This window comes from Talpa occidentalis, unplaced genomic scaffold (genome assembly GCF_014898055.3).
Source record: "Talpa occidentalis isolate TD23 unplaced genomic scaffold, MPIMG_talOcc4v2.1 talOcc4.10, whole genome shotgun sequence".
Taxonomy (NCBI): Eukaryota; Metazoa; Chordata; class Mammalia; order Eulipotyphla; family Talpidae; genus Talpa; species Talpa occidentalis.
In genome coordinates, this window is record NW_023600993.1 from 21,135,223 (window position 1) to 21,149,200 (window position 13,978).

Here is a 13,978-nt window from a genome sequence, read left to right on the forward strand (position 1 = left end):
AAACTCCCTAGGGGAAGGAGCCATATGTTTTTGTCCCTGATGAATCTCTAATCCGTAGCCATGCTGCACTCATGCAAGTCACTCGAGAAACTCGCTCAGTGAGTGGATGGATGGATTCTCGGGGTTGTGGAAAAAACAATGGGGAAAAGAATGGTTGTCATCTGGCGTTTGCATACAGCTATGTGCACTGGCTTATCTGTCACTGAACATACCTGGGTTTGGTTTTGAAAGTTTTGCTGAAGAACTCAGAATTGCCTGGTGCCTTCCACATCCCACTCACTTTGCTTGGTTAGATCAGTGCAAAACATGTGTCTCCCTTAAAACTCCTTCGCCAGGCAATCTGATTCTGAAGTTAATAAAACCATGTCTGTGACTCATCTGAATACCTTTGAATTGTACTGTTCTTTATCCACAATAAAGTCAAGGTTTAAAGAAGCATAGTTTTGCCTCAAAAATAACAGGATACTTTTAGAGATAGTTCTGTGGAATTTCAGATGTCTTCCCTTTGGGGGTTACCCTTTATTTTTTACCATCACCCAATTTTTTTTTCCTGGGAAATTTACTCCTCCTTGGGTCCTATCACTTGCTTGTATCTTTTCTGGACAATTTTCTTTTTCTAGGTTTCTTGCGTGGACCCTCTGCCCAGAGCCTTCCTTAGAGTTCCCAAAGAGCTAGGCTCCCAGGGGTTACATGACACAGCAAGCTCTGGACCCCAGTCTGCCATGTAGTCCTCTACTTGGGCACTGCTCCCACCTCCCAGCCTGCCTATTGAATCTCAGTCCTCTTATTCTGTTGTGTGACTTGAAGCTTCAGAGAGGAACAAGATACCATGCAGGGCAAAGCGATGAATCCAGGCGCTCTCCAGGGTCAGGCTAACATGGCTGGGGCGTTAGAGGCAGGTGTGCAAGGTCCATGAAGAAAGATGGTTCTATCTTGATATCTTTTCACTTCCAGAAACTTGAGTTCTTTTGTTTTCCCACAGAAGTAGGTTTCTGGGAAGCATGTTGCCAGATGGAAAGAACTGTCTGAACTTGGCATTGACATAATTCACCCTGGTGCAAAAAGCAGTGCTAGGGATTCATAACAGGTAAAACTGAGTTGGGGAAGAGACTTCATATACCTGGAGTCAGATAATCCCCAAAATAAGGCAGGCAGTACATCCTTGTGCCACCCAGGGGTTTACTCTCTGTATCCTCAAGCTTTCCCTCTGCAGAGAGCCAGCCCAGCACACTGTCGTTAGGTGTAGACTGGGGCTTATTGGAAAACAGGGTAGTTCCAGGGGCTCTGGCACTTCTGCAACAGTATCATCTTGGAAGGAAGAGGTGGGATCTCCCTCTGGGCAGTGGGGAGGTTTGTTTATTGAGCAGAATAATAAAGAAAATGATCCCATCGGGTGCAGGGCGGGGATGTCTGCAGCCCCTTGTTCCTTAAATGCAGGGACCTTGGCTGTGATGCAGATCAGTGGTGGCTGCTGCCTCTTCTTGGGCCACTCGATTTTTCTCTGTGGGGTTTGGGGTGCAAAGGAAACCAGTGAGAATAGTGAGCACCTGCTACCTGCTGTGCTCCGTGGAGCAGAGATCTTTGTTTCTCACTCAGGAGTCTAGCAGCTCAGGGAAGCCAGGGCAGTTCTCTTGTGCACCTGCAAGAATGGTCCAATCTAGATGCTCCACAACTCCTGACAGCTGCCCCTGGCCCTTGGTTCCAGGCCAGTGAGAATAGAGCAGGCCCCTGGAGACAGGGGTCATTTGTTTTTGTCTAGTCACATGACTGAGGCCAGTACTACAGAAGGATATTAAAGACTTCTGCTGGAGGTTTGGGGCAGGGATGCTGAATCTAGGCCCAGCCATCTCTGCTTTCACATGAAGAGTTCCTGGAGAATGTCCCCCAAGAGTAAAGCAAGGTCAAGGATGGGAGAGTGGGGAGTGACTGGGGGGAAGGGTCATTGAGATTGATTTTGTACAGTGGACTTGATAAAGCCGGACCTTTTCAGTTCCATAAGCTGGCGCAGACACTTTGTTTGCTAAAACCAGTTTGCGAGGGATTTTTGATATTAGCAAGTGAAAAAGTCCTGCCCAATGTAACTGTAAAAGGAAAGAATGGAGCTTCACCTCCCCCAAAATGGGTAACCTCACTACTCTGTGTCCTTTGTTGTGTTCATCTGGCATGGAATCGGAGCTTTGTCCTATTTAAGGCCCTTGCTCTCTCTCTGCCTCTCTCCAAATCAGAAACAAACTTGCTTTATTTTCCAAGCATTTCCTGGGTAGGCATATAGCCCTTGGCTACCCCCTCCAAAACCACATCTACCCAACAAACTTCACTGGGGCCTGGAACTCCCTGCCTCTTCCCAGTTGTCTAGTCTTGGCTGCCCATGTTATTTCTCTGTGTGTTGCTTCCCAAACATGGTGTGAGACTGGGGAATCAGAGCCAGTCCCGTGGAGTGCCCCTGAGGTAAAGGTGAGTACGCTTAAAACAGGTGGGCATGTGGGGAAGGCAGGGTGCTTTGGAGCACTGCTTCTAACCCCATCACTCCGAATTGTTCCATGGAAATACAAACAAATGATGATCAAGCTACAGTCAGATGTCACCAGAGTGTTGCTCTTTTTGTTATCTGGTAGCAAAAGTCTATGAAACTTAGGATGGCACGAAAATCCCATGCGTTAAAAAAATGGGCTTGTTCTTTCAGGACCAGATTTGCTATTCAGGGGAGAATCACTTTCTTTTGTCATTTCTTTTTGTTCTCTACATGTACACACAGACATCGATGCACACATGTATGTGTATGGTTACCCCCCACGTACATGTGTGGGGGTGCACATGCGTGTGCTTATAGGTATGTGCCTTATGAGGTTTTTTTTTTTTTGGGGATGCGGAATTGCCCCACTATTATGTCATTGCCCCACTATTATATCACTAACTTTACATGATCAATATTGATTTTATTACCAAATGTCCTTTTACCTTTCAAGCAATGGTTTTAAGAGGTGGCTGGGACACCTTATTGGGTGAAATTGTTGCAGGGGATGTTCACAGATGGAAAGAGAGAACCAGAGGCATCAAAGAAAAATCTTTTATGAAATGGGCTTATGCAAGGCTGGTTCCAAATCATTCTCAACTCTTTTTCTCTCTGAGTCTCATCATATAAACCAGATGTCAGTTACCTAAACAATGAATCTTTGTTCAAAGAGGTTTAACTCTTAACTGTGTATGCACTCTGCTTGGAATAACATGTCCTTCTCTTCCTAACCTTTGTTTCTTCTCTCACCCTGGCCACATTAACCCAGGATCTGGCTTCAAATTATCATCAGATGCACAGAATCCCATCATGCTTCTGGTGGATCCCATGTCTTACTATCCCTTCGACCCAAAGGAAGAAAAAAAATGATAAGTGATGCTTTTTCACTTCATTCTGTCTCTCTCTGCCTCTCTCTTACACACACACACACACACGCACACACACACACACACACAGTCACACACACATACACAGACACTCACATACTTCCCAAGTTAATTTTCAGATCATTTTCTTGAGACTGGCCTTGAAACATGTCACTAGTGAGATGAAGATATATGAGAAGTACATAGAAGTTGGAGTCCTTTTTTTTTTTTTTTGAAGGAATTTTCACCTGAGAGTAAAATTTTAATTGGACGTCTAAACTTCCAGATAAGCTTTTGTTCACCATTTGTCATGAATTTACAGGGGGACGAAAAAATCAATATTCTACAGTACTTCTTTCATCCCAAGGAGGTTGAAAGACTTTAGCTGCAAAGTGAAGAGATCAGAAGAGAAACAGATTTATAAAAAAAATAAAATAAATAAAACACCCTATCTTAACAATGTCATTTGGAAGAACAGACCCTTTCTGAAGTGATTTCTGATCTCCTTTGCAAAGATGTTCACTTTTAATGGGCTACCACAAAGATGAGAAGCAAGAAGAAGAAGGTACAAAGGGAAATATGCAGAGTGCAATTTTCTGTTCTCTGCAGTTAGGGGGAAAGAGATCCCATTTGTAAATGTGGACAATTTGCAAACATTTAAGCCAGACTTTCTGCCAAATTTAAATGCCTTTGCTGATGAGATAAGCAGCTTTATTTTGTCTGTTGTAATTCCAAGTCACAAGGAGGTAACAGATAGGGTTGAACTTCCCAAGCCTACATTGAAGGGGACCCATCCTAGGCACACACCAGATTTCTCTGTAGTACAGTGATAGAGTTTTATCACTTTCCCACCAATTGCAGTTTGATAAATAATGTTTAAGAATTTCCTGGCATCCTGCTGTCTGAATGCTTTGATGTGATATGTGAATGAGATTTCTTGTCTTCAATAACTGCTACTATAACTTGCTCTATCTAAACCCACTTCTTACTTCTTTTAAAACAATTCCTCTTCTTAAATTTTGAAAAGTCTCAGTGTTAACAGCTTACAAACTTCAGTCTCCTATTTAATTCATATTTCTTCTTCTTACCCTTTCTCCCTCTCAACACCCTCACCTCCACCTAAGGCTTAACTTGTGGCTGTAGTGTCTGGGAGTGGAGGGGCCTCAGTCATGATCTGTGCTTACCTATTCTTTTCTCTCTGTCTTCTTGGAATGACTACTCTGGTGGTGGGACAGTGAGGAGGGGATGAAATGAAAATAGTGCCTTGCACATCTGCCATGGTGAAATTTCCTGGTTCTTCTTGGCTGGCCATAATTATTGACCTAGATTATGACTTAAGTCTGTGGGCCCCTTGAGATTGGCTGGTGGATCCATCAGGCCTTCACTTGACTCACTGGGCACATTTCAACCCCATCTTCTAGATGGTCCCTGGTTGCTGATGCCATGTCTCTTTTCTGATCTCCTTTGCAAAGACAGTCACTTTTAATGGGCAACCACAAAGATGAGAAGCAAGAAGAAGGTACAAAGGGAAATATGCAGAGTGCAAATTTCTGTTCTCTGCAATTAGGGGTAAGAGTGTAAGCTATAGCTGGCAAGAGTGTAAGCCAGTGTTATCTGGTGTTGGTGATGTTGCTATTTCTGGGATTTACTTGCATGTTCAGATCTAACCTATGTAGATCTTATCAAATGGGAAAACTTTTGTCTCAGTACCCCCTGCTCTTTGCCTACATCTGTGGTACGGGGAGTGGCTATGAAGCTCAGATGACCCAACCGACATCTCTTGGGGGCGTACCACGTCATCTCCCATGTGCTTGGAGCCTCCCTCCCTCACTATTGTTGGGGAGGAAAGAATCATGTCTCTGAGAAGTCCTCCAGTACCTCAGCCTCCTTTCTTCCCTCTTTATTCTACTGTATATCCTCAAGGGAGTAGAAGGAGGTGCAGGTGGGAGGGGATGGAAGGGTGGATGCTGGTTTTACTCACCTGTTACCTTTCATCAAGCCTTATGAGAAGGTAGCTGTTTCTTTGAGCTAGAATGTGTGGCACTTGATGCAGTTATAAGGGAAGTAGATGTCTCCACCTAGGATCATCCTGCTATGCTGTAGCTAATAGCTTTTGCTGAGAAAGGGAAAGAGTGAAAGGGAAAATGTTGGGAAATGTAATGGATACTTTTCTTATAATGGCCTGGAAGTGGTGACAGAAGTCCATGGGGGTGGAATACTGAGATCTCTAATAGGGTCTAGTCTCTTTACCCCAGAGACAAAACAATGCCTGCCACTGGGTAAATGCTGCAAGGAGGCTCAAAATTGCCAAGGTCTTAGAAGTCACTAGTGCGATTTTGCTGTGGAAAAATTGGAGAAAAAGTGACCCTGGATAAAACATATTCCCAGTTTTTCTCTCTTCCAAAGCTCTATGACTGTCTCCCTTGCCTTGGCCATGTGAAACTGGGCAGTGGGAAATTTGGCATTGTCTTTGAAGGGACTGTAAAAAGTGGTGATTGCTAATACTAAATAGCTATTTTGAAACTGTGGATTTAGCTTGGTATGGCCTAGTGAGTGTCCAGAAAGTCTTCATTTCTTGGGCATGTTAAACTATAGGGAGATGCACTAAGAAGTAGTGGCTTCTGGCTACTTTGAGTAAGAAATGTCAAAAGCATCAAACCTCTAAAACCAGGCATGTGGGACCCCATCCTCTGAAGATCTCCATGGAACCCCAGCAGCACACCCACACTCACGCCCCCTCCCACCATGTACCTGCTAAACAATCTCTGGTGCCTCTGTTCCTCAGGACTCAGCACTTAGCATTGGCAGCTAAACATCCACTCTCATGACTACTGATACTGTTCAGGCTCCATGGATGTGCCTTCCCACATCTCCTGCCCGGTGCTCCCAAACAAAAGAAAATTGCCTCTGTATGCCGTGAGGATTTGTGGGTTGTGCCATCTGAAACGGGCACTGCTTTGGAGAGTGAGGAGGATTTAAGCAGCAAAAGCACTTAGGTAAGACAAAAGACTAATTAAATTGTAAAACCTTGTTCTCAGCAGGAGTGCAGTAGTTTATGACAGAGAAAGTCTTATTTTTCAATAGACTTGAACATTCATTTGCTTGCTTCTCTCCACGCTTCCGGAAGCACTTGTGAATCAGGGAGCTCTTTGCGGTAGCGGGACGTGGTGGCTGAAGGACATTTTGCAATACAAACATCTCCTCATCCTCAAACCACAGGTCCATCGACAGAACACCCATATATCCACAGTAACCATGAAACACAATTGTCTTTGATTTTTTGTTGACTTTCAGTTATATAAAAACCATAACTTTACACACATAACAACAGGAAACTTCTGGGATGGAGGCCTTCTTCATGTGTATTCTTTTTTTTTTTTTTAAGGTTTATTTATTTATTTATACAAGCACTGGGTACAGTCAGAAGCGCGGGAGGGTGAGAGAATTCACCAGAGCCAGAGCGGGGAACAGAACAGGCAGACTGATGAAATACACTGCTGAGGGGAGCAGCGGGTGAGACAGGAGAGGTCTGCTGCGCCATGTGGGACCCTCACCGGCAGCCGGGGATCGAACCAGTGCTGCAAGAGGCTGTGAGCAGCTTCACAGCCCAGCGCTCAACTGCTGCGCCACCAGGGAGGCCCTTCATGTGTATTCTTGTCCTTGCAGATATTAGGGTCAAGCATAATATAAATCGTTCGGTCCTACAACTCGCCTCACAACAGTAAGCTTCCTTCCTCTTCTCTACTCCTTTTGTATTCTAGTGACTTTTCATTTTATCTCTGAAACTTTTTCAACATATTATGACTATGGGATTGTTAATGTACACACTGAGGGAGACCCCAAGGTCCCAAATTTGCATGCTGTAATGGGGCCTGGTCATCCGTGTCCACAAAGACAAAGCCCATGTAGCGTAACAGGACTCTAAAGGGATAGAAAAGAAATTATAATAGTTTTCAATACTCAGCCCTTCATGGGTAAATGTGCAGCCAAACAGGGTTGGCCCAGAGTGGGCCTGATGAGTTCCAGAAGCTTGCCACAGTCCATGGCACCTGCTGGCAGGGAACCACAGGGAAGGGGCAGAAGGAACCAGGGATGAAAAGACAAAATCAAGGCATAAATCAATATAATGGCTGTCATTGTTAGCCTCCCCATGTGTCTCTCCTCCATGTGTCTCCTTCAAGCCCCCCCAAGTCCCTGGTGCAATGGTGAGAAGGAAGGAACCCTTCTCCACTGCCCCCTTCCTGTGTCTCTTGCCTTCAGTGTTATATGTAACTTCACCTGGTCAGCTAGCACTGCCTCCCAGGGAACACAGAACCTCCCCTTTTTACAGAGATGCTTCTGTTACAAGTCTATAAGAGGAGAGTTAAGATTTTTCCAACTTTATGCAACCTGGTCTTTCCCCATGGGTTCAAGATAAATTCTGCATTAAAAAAGGGGGGCCTCTCTGGTGGTGCAAGGGGTTAAGCATTGTACTATGAAGCAATCCACAGCCACTCCAGCATGAGTTTGATCCCCAGCCAGCCAGGGAGCAACCCACATGGTGAGGCAGACCCCTCCTGTCTTGCCTACTGCTCCCCTCAGTAATGTATTTCATCAGACTGCCTGTTCTATTCCCCACTCTGTCTCTGGTAAATCCTCTCCCCCAACACCGCCCCCCCTCATCTCTGGCCTGTATGACAGCTCTTGTATGTATAAATAAATAAATAAATCTTAAAAAAAATAGGGACGGGGGGGGGGGGTTGGTAGTGGTGGCTTGCATCTGTAATTCCAGCTACTCAGGTAGCTGAGGCAGGAGGGTAGTTGGGCCAAGGGCTCTGGGCTGTAAATCTGCTATTCTGACTAGGTACCCCTGCTGAGTTCGGCATCAATAGGGTGCTCTCCTGGAAGTGTGGGATCACCAGGTTGCCTAAGGAGGGGTGAACCAGCCAGATTGAAATACAAAAAGGAATGTGATTGTGAGAGTCAACTAAGAGGCCAGAGGTGGAGCTTGTGACTATGCTTTTTATATATAGTCTTCCTTCCCCAGCATGGATGCAAGCTCCCTTGGTAAGGCAAAAAATGTGTTTCGTCTACCATTTAAGAATCATATCTGTCTTTAACAACAGTAGTAATTATAATACTGACTATGGAAGTGGTCTTTACAATGTTCAACATGCTAATATATGTATTTTACAAGCTGCTAATAAGTTACAGGAGAGAATTGTGGTTTCTGACATCTTAATAGATTTAGTTGCAGAGTTAATGGCAATGTGGAAGGGTTTGGATCTCTGTTTATTTTTATATTCTATTAACGAACTGAGCCCAGACATTAATTTCTTTCTGGATTATACATTTCAGAACATTTTAAATTTTGTTTTCTTTTCACGGAAGTGAAATCTAACCCATATTAACAGAATGTGCTTATGTTGTGATGGTTTATTTTTCATTTTGGCAAATCAATAGCTAATCCTCTGGAGAACTCATAATTTGGCGATTAGAGCATTTGACCTCTAATTTTTCAGGTGTCTTTGGGGCACTGCAGACTGGTAGGTTTTGGGTCTGTATCCATCTACATAAAAACAGACAATGGTGATATAAGCATCAGTTAAGGAGTTGGGCTTTCTGCACCTCCTGATAGCAATACTTGGTATGCTCCATTATGTCATGCAGATATTGTGAAAAAGAAATTGAAAAATGGATGCGAAAATGCGTTGAAAGTCAATTGGTAGGACAAAGGAAAGGTATCAAAAGTAAATGATATTATTATAGGTTCGGGTGGGCAAATTATAACCTGAGGGTCAAAGCAGCCCTCCATTTGTTATGTAAATAAAGTTTTTTTTTTAATCACATTACAGCCACATCCCTTTAATTATATATTGCGGATGGTTCCTTTCATGCTACAAGGGCAGGGCTGAATATTTACAATAAAGACCATATGGCCCAAAAAACCTAAAATATTTGCTACAGATTCTTTGCAGAAAAAGTCTGCTGACTTATGTGCTGGATTGTAGACTGGTGGAATTCTCAAATGTGTGGAAGAAATAAGATCTAGTGTTGAATTTTTAGGAGGATCTATTGTTGATCTGCAATGGATGAGGAAAAACTTCAGTAATGAAGAATGGCAACTAATAACTAAAGAATAATGATAGAATTAGAAAATCTCCGTTTTTACAGTCCCTATGAAATAATGGATCCAGACAAGGATTGCCAATGGATATGAAAACCTTTTATAAGATGTCAGTGGGATAAAATATACTCATGCTTTGTGAGAACTTATCACAGATTACTCACTAATTATAAAGAAAAAAAATGAACATGACATTGAACAGGGAGAGATCTTGTGGCCACCACTTGAAGCACTGTTTGTGAGCCCAGATCCTTGTGATTTGCCCCCCCCCCCAATGTGAAGCAAGCTTTTGAAAAACCATCATCTGGGAAGCATTCTTGTCTGAAATCTGTAAGGTGAATCTAATCAAGATGTAGACATCATTTCCAGTTTATAGGAAATACCAAGAGAACAAGTATCAGTTCAACAACACCAAAAGAAATCATCAGCCCAGACCTAAAACTAAAACCAAGGAGAGGCTCTTTAGTATTATTTGATATATAACAACAAAATGTAATGTTGAACCTTGATTGAGCTCAGTATGAAAAAGTAAAGCTATAGTGGATCTTCTGAGCCCACTGGGGAAATTGATTATGGACTGGATATTGGGTATTGGAGAGTTTATTGTTAAGTGATATCTTGTCGATGTGATACTAATCTTGTGGTTATATATGCTAAGGTTCCTTTTTTTTTAGTTACTGAGGGTCTTACAATAACATTACTTCGTTCAATGCCATTTCGTTATAACATTGATGAAGGAAAAAAAAAGCCCAGCCTACATAGAATGAAACAAAATTATTGAGGACCTACTTTTGTTTGACGCCCTTTTGCTTAAAGTCCTAGTTTCCAAGAACCTATCAAGGCTGTTAAGTGATGAGTTACTGTACTTTCAAATGCTTGGGATAATCATTAATACAAATTCACATACAAAATAATAGCTAAAGTTAGTTTAAATCTAGGTGGGAGACTGGTGGAAGTTCATTGCATTCCTTTAACATTTTGGTGCATGAACATTTTCAAAACAAAATCTTGAGAAGTAAATCCATAGAACAGTTATTGTTTGCCTTTTTAATTAAGTAAAAAGCCCTAGTAATTAGTCTCAGGAGGAGGGAAGAGTTGGCTCTTGGACATTTGGTCAATAATGTTGGGCTATGTTGCTCTCTCTGGTATCTTCCGACCAGCCCCTTGGGTGAATGAATTAGAGGTAAAACATTCTCTTTCCATGATTTTTTTCCATAAATGTTCATTCCTGCTGGTGATTCATCTCTAACCAGGGAACCCACCCAAGCAATATATTCCCTTATAAAATTTCACCTCACCATCATTCTAGCCTGTCAAAACCTTTATAATTTTGATTCAGTCATCTAATCTGCTAGCTATCTTTTTCAGTCTTGTGACGTCTGAGTGGCTGATGAGCCCATGTTCCATGTCTTCATTTGAGTAGGTAATAAAGATGTTGAATAGTCCCTCCTCCTCTTCCTGCCCCCTCCCCACTCCAGGCCTTCTAGTGTGTACTCCCTTCAGGCTACTCCTCAGCCCACTCTGCGCCCCCTGCCCCAGCTGCCTACAGACAGGTCTTGCCAGCTCTAGTTCAGACCCCTTGTGTACCCCGAGGGCTTCTCTCAGTCTTAGCACTTCCTCCAGCTGAGGCTGTTGGGACATGTTAACTGTGGGCTTGCAAGTGCCTTCTGCTTGTCCCTCCTGATTGTCTAGAGAGCTTCCTCTTGGCATTTTAGGCATGAATAGTCCTGGGGACAACAGTCCTGCCCCTGCATGTTCAGCATGGAAATGTGATCATTCTCTGCCTTGCTGAACAAATCTTTGAGCAAAGGTTTCCCTGGATGGCAATCTCCTGCATATCCACCCAGTAGTCCCTCAGTGCGTGCTCTTGAATGGCAAGGTAACGTAGGGATCAACTGTTCTATAATTTAAATTTTGCCACATCTAAATTATACTGTTTAAAATATTCTGAAACCATGTTGTAGCAATGATTTCTTTTCCATTGTGAGGAGCAGTGGACAAATATTTAGTCTACCTGACTAGGTCGTGACTAACTAGGTGTGTATAGAAGTGCTACTTCAAGTTTCTTTTTGCCCTTGCCATGTGTTGTTTTATTTTTTTAAATACATGATTTTGTGTATATTTTCTGTTCTTTTAAACATTTCTAGAAGTTAAAGAATATGATTAATATGATTACTTACATGTTGATTATATGTAATTTCAAAGCATTCTTATTTTGTATAGGTAGGTAGAAAGATAGTAGGTATATGCATCCCTGCCCCTCAGAACCATAGATATGTTAATGTATGTATTTTATAATTATATATGATATATATTTGTAAGTATAAAAATACAACTCAGTAATTGCTCACTGGGAGGGAATGGGGGTAGTGGTTGTGAGCACACATTGTAAATTAGAGATTTGGGGGGCTCACTTCCTTTCTCTGCCAAGTAACTTTCATTTGGGCTGTTTTCCTCAGTTTACTCATCTGTATAATTAACATTCTACTACTGCTTCTTTGTTCACAGAATTATCATGAAGATTGAGTGAATTAAAATATATAAAGCAATTATGAAAGCAATTTTAAGTACTCAGTAAATGTGAATTGATGTTATGATGATGATTATTATTAAATTTATTGTTACTACTTCATCTAGTATGATGGCCTCTTTTCTAGAGGTTATTTTCCCTTTAACCATATTCTGTAGAATATAACTATAAATATGACATAAGCCAAAAGTCTGCTGAGCAGTGAAAATAGGTATTATAAAATTACAACACTAAATATAAGCTCCTTAGCTCTCAGTCAGAGTAAATTTGCTGTTTCACAGCATTCGATGCTAACAGGTTTTTGCTCTGTTTTTCTGGCTCAAAGATAATTAGAAACATCTTATCAGAAAGCTGGGGAGTGGGTTGTTGTTGCTAGGGTAGAATGAGAAAAAGCTTTGCTGTAATGAGAGCTAATTCACCATAAAATAGGAGAGGGTACATGAAAAATCACAGAAGCCCTAAAGTACAATGACTCTGCTTATTAATTCATTCAACAACTATTTTTATTGAACACTTACTTTGTACCAGGCACTGTTTTGGACCAAGAGCATACAAAGATATATGTGATTGGCAAAGGTTTATGTATCCCTGACCCTCAAAATATTATATTCCATTGCTAGGGGGAGGAATGAAGAGGGGTGACATCAAGTACTTATAAATAAGACATTTCCAGACCATAAGTTCTAAGGACAAAATGCATAGGGTCATATGGTAAAGAACACCTGCCGTGGGAGAAGGAGTAATTAGGAAAAGATTGGGGTGAGACCTAAAGGATGAAATGAAACAGCTTTGTCAGCAGCTTGGGGTCAGGGACTCCATGTAGAGGAATAAGAAAGTGTGGAGCCTATGACCCATGAGAGAGCTCAGTGGAGTTAAGCTAGAGAAAAGAAGGCCAGAGGAGCTAGAATGTGCTCAGCCTGGAGCAGGGCCAGGTGATAGGACATTGGAACTGTATGATATGAGCTAATATGGAGAGTAAGGAAGGGATCATTTCACGCTGAGTCTTGAAGGTGATAGAATTTCATTAGAGGAGAAGTAGAATCCACTGAAAGTTTATAGCAGGAGAGTGATGGATCTACATCGTACATATCTGGAGATTGTCACTGCTATATATGGAATGTAATGGAACGGGAAAGATTGAAATAGATTAATTAGGAGACTGTTGCAGCAGTTTAGTTGAGAGACCGAGATGCTGAAAGTGGAAAGAGAAAGAAGTGCTTGTGTTGAGCTATATGTTAGAGATTGACTTGACAAAATTGATGAAGAATTGGAAGGTTCAGGGGAGCAGAGATAAGCAGAAAGAGGCATCAGAATCCCAATCAGAGGTGACTGTTGTTTTTGGCTTGAGCAGCTGAAGGATGGTGGTAACCAATTCTGCCCTGAGGACGAGTAAGTAGGCAATGGACTGAGAGGGCTGGAGTCCACAGTGTTCTTTGCGCCATGTTTGGTTGGAGGTTACTAGAGGGCCACAGAGAAGAGCCAGGGAGGTACGTGACTGTGCAGTTCTATGGGAAGAAAGTTAGAGACATCTGAGGATAGATAATGGGAGAACGTAGGAATTTAATGTGGCTATCATATGGGAATTTAATGTGACTATAGCTTTTTGAGATACGTATTGGTGAAAGTTGATATTAGTGTATAAAATTTGTAAATATCCACTACCTAAGACCTTAGACAGTCATTGATTTTAATATTTAAAAAGGCCTATTAAAGGTCCCCTGAAGTGAGATAAGCTTGTTTTATTAAAAAGATGGAAAATCCACTTTTTTATGTAACTCACTCTAGTCTCCCTTGTATTCATTAAATTTGTTTTTCAGAACTTTCCAGGAGCCCCTAAGCAAGTCCTTTCCCTCTCTCCCACTGTATCCTTGTTCACGTACCTGAAGAACAAAGCAATCACCTATGAAGGTATATTACTTGTTACATTTTTTTTTGAAATTTCAGTCTCAGGGTCCCATTTAGTT

At 42.0% G+C, this 13,978-nt stretch overlaps 1 protein-coding gene and 1 long non-coding RNA gene across 4 annotated transcripts in view; both read left to right on the forward strand.

Moving 5' to 3' along the window:
- Positions 1–13,978, forward strand: part of LOC129145429 (uncharacterized) — a 467,971-nt gene that overhangs the window by 92,998 nt on the left and 360,995 nt on the right. The window lies entirely within an intron of this gene.
- The window catches only part of LOC119257535 (uncharacterized), a 76,594-nt gene that overhangs the window by 13,004 nt on the left and 49,612 nt on the right, over positions 1–13,978 (forward strand). Inside the window, exon 3 of one of the 3 annotated variants that reach the window (XR_008550974.1) lies at positions 13,832–13,922. The exons of the other annotated variants lie outside the window; for them this stretch is intronic. This is a non-coding gene — a long non-coding RNA (uncharacterized LOC119257535). The remainder of the gene's footprint in view (positions 1–13,831; positions 13,923–13,978) is intronic. 3 annotated transcript variants of the gene reach the window in all.